Source organism: Uranotaenia lowii, chromosome 1 (genome assembly GCF_029784155.1).
Source record: "Uranotaenia lowii strain MFRU-FL chromosome 1, ASM2978415v1, whole genome shotgun sequence".
Classification (NCBI taxonomy): domain Eukaryota; kingdom Metazoa; phylum Arthropoda; class Insecta; order Diptera; family Culicidae; genus Uranotaenia; species Uranotaenia lowii.
In genome coordinates, this window is record NC_073691.1 from 170,026,423 (window position 1) to 170,031,116 (window position 4,694).

The 4,694-nt window shown below is 36.6% G+C and overlaps 1 protein-coding gene across 1 annotated transcript in view; it reads left to right on the plus strand.

The window, feature by feature from the left end:
• The first annotated feature begins 308 nt into the window (after window positions 1-308).
• LOC129749528 (uncharacterized) overlaps window positions 309-4,694 on the plus strand; it is a 228,373-nt gene continuing 223,987 nt past the window's right edge. The window contains exon 1 of the mRNA XM_055744546.1: window positions 309-1,469. The gene's annotated coding sequence lies outside the window, so the exon portion shown is untranslated. The remainder of the gene's footprint in view (window positions 1,470-4,694) is intronic.

The window sequence follows — 4,694 nt, forward strand, 5'->3', positions numbered from 1 at the left end:
GTCGCGATAGTTCGTTTTCCAAGTTCACGCTCACAGGCACAGGTTTTCCGGTTTTCCGTGGGGCTCGGTGGATGGGACGTGGATGCACTGCCGCGCACAAGGACTGTCGGTTCGGTGTAGATTGTGTTGAAGCTCTCGCTTGCCAGCCAATTTTAGCGTCTTGGTTGGTTGGGCTAGCCGGTCTGTGTTGGGTAGGTAGAGCAGAGCGTGTATATGGGGAGTCAACTCGGCGCTCGGATCGGACCGGACCGTACGGTACGATGCGAATCGGGTACTGTTCGTCGTCAGTTTGTGCTGTGTTGTGTGCGGCTGTCGCTGCAGCCGTCGCCGTTTTCATCCTCCTGCTCGTCGTCGTCCTCTTCTCGACAGCTCGTCCGTCATCATCTGCATTTGCACTTTTGTCGGTGTTGCACTTCTTAAATCACAAACTACCCGTCAGTTTTATCGCGACTGCATCCGAGTGCACACTTAGTTTTCCGGTTCGCTCCCGACTGTCCTCTCAAGATACGTCATCTACACCACCTACGTTGATGGTGCACTTCCGTGTTTTGAAAATTGAAAACTCCGGAAACGCGGCAACACCGGAGCGTGTCGCCTGATGGACATTCGTCCTGTACTGATTGTAGCAGGACTGTGTCACAATAAGTAGTGTGATCTAAGAAAGTACTTGAGACAGCGGATCGCTTAAGCCGTCGGCGCTTTCTCTGCAGAGTTAGACAGAGACCGACGGTTGAGCCGCTGCGGCTTGGCTGTTTTCTAAATCTCGTAAATACCGATGCACAAGATCTACATAGCCTCCCTCTAGAGTGTGTATTGGGTGCGGAAGTATTCTTGGACAGAATTGGTTGCAAATCCTAAAATAGATTGAGAGTCCGAGATAGGGAGGGAAGTGAACGGCAAACCAAACAACCAGGTTGAAACAATGTGTACGATTTCAGTTTTTTCTGTCTCTTGAAAGTGTGCCGATGATGCTATATGCTCGATAAGAGAGTTTTTTTTGACTACTTGTGTGATTCCGTCTCGTCCCATTCGGCTTGTTCAATCATCCCGAAATCGTAACCGACCAGCTCGGTGGTTCTGCAACAACAGATGTGTGCGATTTCTTGATCACCCGCAATCGTTTTGAAAATATAAATAAACCTGTTTGCGTGGATTCCGCTTGTGGTTTTTTTTCCCTGCTTCTAACGTGAAACGGAGAAGAGCAACACAAAAAAAACGCTCAGTGTTTGAAACAACATTGATAAAGTGTCACCAGGTGAAGAATAGTGCAAAATAGTGGAGAGCGCTCCAGCGACAAAAAAAAAAGTTGTCAGGGTTAATGTGTCAACCAGATTGAATATCAAGGAGTGTATTTTTGTTAGCCCGCTCTCTCACGAGAAAATCAATTCAAATCAACTCTCGGTGCTTAAACATTCGGTCAGTGCACTCATCCGAAATTTCAACCGACAAACGATGATCGAGAACTGATGGTTGGTATTCGAGATGAACAAAATTCATCACCTTACACTGCATTCGCTATCTTTACAAAGTTTATCTTTTCAACCCTACAAAGTTACCCTAATATTATTAAGTCAATTATTATAGCCAGTAATGAAACTATTCCACACTAAGTGTTTTGATAATGTCACAAGGCTTCCACTTTGTAGCGGGTCAAAAACGAAGAACCTAAGTGAATATTTCTGTTAGACGAGGTTTCACGTGACTGGATTTAGGAATCGTGGATTGTCACCGAGTGAGTGATAATGATCCGCTCACACCTGGTTGTAACATTTTATGGCGCCCTCAGTAATTTGCTGCACACAGGCGGGCCGACTTCTGAAAGCAGTAATTTAAGTTCCAATTTTCTCAATGCCCTCTTGGTGACGTTCGTCTAATTTTAATTTGACCGAGCCCTGAAATAACTTGTGCTTTTGCCTTCTAACAGTCTTTAAAAGTATTGAAGTTTATCACCTCGAGTTTGGAACTCATATTATGCGTTTTTTTTTTACATTTTTAGAATAACAAAAAAAATTTCATTACTGATTTATAAGAGCGCTTATGCGATGCTTGTTAGATTTTTTTTCCGAAAATAGAATTTTTTAAATGTTTTGAATTTGATTGTTGAATTGAATATTAAAAAATAGAATGATTTTATTATAAATCAGTAGTACTAAAAACCAACAGATAAATAAAGCTGATGTTTTTATGAATAAAAAATCCTTATGTGATGAGATAAGATGTGATAAATTTGTGATAATATGCAAAAAATGAATTAATGAAAACATTTATAGAGATATGTAACTTTAAAAAAACAAGTACTTTTTCTAATAAACTTTGAGATTTCAAACAAATTATTCTGATTTGATCAAACGAAATAATCTTCTGCAATGTCAAAACAATGTTATTTTTTGAAAAAGTGCAAATTTATTTAAGAGTAATTGAAAATTTTCAAGATTAGTTTTTGACTTGATCGGACTTGATTGACTTTGATTTGAATGATAAAATTTTGTCAAATTGAAAATTAAGCTCAGTCCCAGATGGGTAAGTTTTCTTATAATTTTCTTTTACCAATAAAAGTTGTGCTACAAAAGCACAGTGAGGGAAACAAGAATAGTACCACTATGTATTTTACCTGTTAAAATGTGAATGATTGAAAACCGTCAAAATTTTCTTTTACAATTTGATTTAAATTGTTCAACGAATGAATAAGGAAAAAGTTTACTTTTTTTATGGATGAAGCTATTGGCGTTGAGGACCAAAATATGAAAAAAGAATGCAGAACAATAGTACCTTTTATGTGTAGAAGTTAATCCCAGATTTTCTACAAACGATTTGAATAGATAACTGCATTTTTAGGTGTTTTTTTAATATTCCAAAGGTTTAATAGGGGTTTTATATGATTTTTCTCAAGCACTAAGAATTCAACATTTGAGTTATTATACTTTATCAAACTGTTTAATTTCTTCATGTCATGTTAACAGAAAAAATGATGAAATATATAGATTTAAGGCTGAATTTTAAAACAGGCTCCTAATTCAAAAATATAAGTTTGCATTCTTTCCCAAAACAGTGTTTAAAATCGATTATCTTGATGCGATATCTCAGGAATTCAATCCCCCATTTTTAGATTTTTGAAGCGAAAACGACCCAGCGAAAACGACAATAATTCAGTAGGGGTCACATAGAATCGGATTAATATTTTGGATAAAGAATCAAAACTACACAGCCAATCTGGAGCAAGCTTGAGCATTAAAAGCGATTTTTATTTAATTTGTAGATATTTCTTTGGTTTTTACCATAGTAGCTCTTGAATGTCAAGACAAAACCAAAGTTTTGATGAGCAATAAACTGCGTCGATTTGGGGTCATTTTTGAGTTTCTAAAACCCTGGAGTCTAAAAAGCTTCGTTTTGGTTCAAACCTTATCTACAGTTTTTAGCAGAATTTTGAAGTAACTTTTACATGAGTTGATTTAAGCTTCTAGATTTGTATGGGAAAATTGAATAGTCAACAATTTCAATTTGGTCAATTTGGTTTCTTACGTGGAACCAAGCCTAGTAATGGTTTTTGTGCCAATTTTTAAATTTTCTGAAAGAAATTCCCCATTGAACAACTCAATCGAAGACCGTAACTGTGTATCTTAAAAGAGAGATAAGATATCAGGTGTGTTTTTAACAAACGTTGTTTTAAATAGATTGAAATGAAAATATTTTTAGTTGTTTTCAATCGAGTTTTTGGTACCTTTAGCAAAAATATAAAATAATCTTAACAATATTCCAAGTGTTCATTTGATTAATAAAGTATTTCAAAATTTAAAAATTTCAAAAAAATTCATGATTTCTTGTAGAGTATGGTGGGGTAAAAGTACGATTTTTGTGTTATCCATTTCTACAAAATTTTGCAGATGTTTGTCCAAAAACCAAGAACAGCATTTGCTTCCTGAGACTTTGATCTCTCTTCTAAAAAATTACCAAGATAATCGATCGACGCATTTGATAGCAGTAGTGAAAATGCCTAACTGCTATCGAAACGTACTCTTACCCCACCTTAGGGGCAAAAATTCGAATGATGTGGGGTAAAATTACGACCATTCAAAATTCCACAATTCTGTATGAAGTCAAGAGGAAAATTATGTTATATCCGCTATATCAATCTTTACTTACAGCAGCCGTTTCTGATACAAATCCTATACATGGGCGAACAACGTGCGTGAATTTGGAGTTCTCCACTAATTTTCCATATTCAGCAGGTTTACGAAATACGAAATACAGTTATCATCGTATTTAAGCAATTTTTCTTGCGAGAAAGTCTTTGTAGAAACAAAAAAAGTATGCGCTGATGTTTCCAATGCATATTGAAAATAGTTGAAACTTTTCGTTTAGATCTACTGCAGTTGACCCTGTATATCATTCGTACTTTTGCCCAATTTGCAGTTCGTACCTTTGCCCATTCAAGGTTTCTTGTGATTCACAGTTTATTTTGCAAAACAAAGACATATTAATGAAATTCTTTCGTTGGTAACAACTAAACAGTCACTTTAAAACTTTCATTGATAGCCAGAATTTTGGTTGTTCTAATATGTGGCTCGAACTCGCGGACATCGGCTTAGAAAGCAACTGACTAGCCAATTGAGCTTCAATACAAGCCTCCCCCAAAAAAGGCACCCTTTTCCTTTTTATTTCTCTTTCAGCTTATTGAATGCTTTTTGAGGCGCACT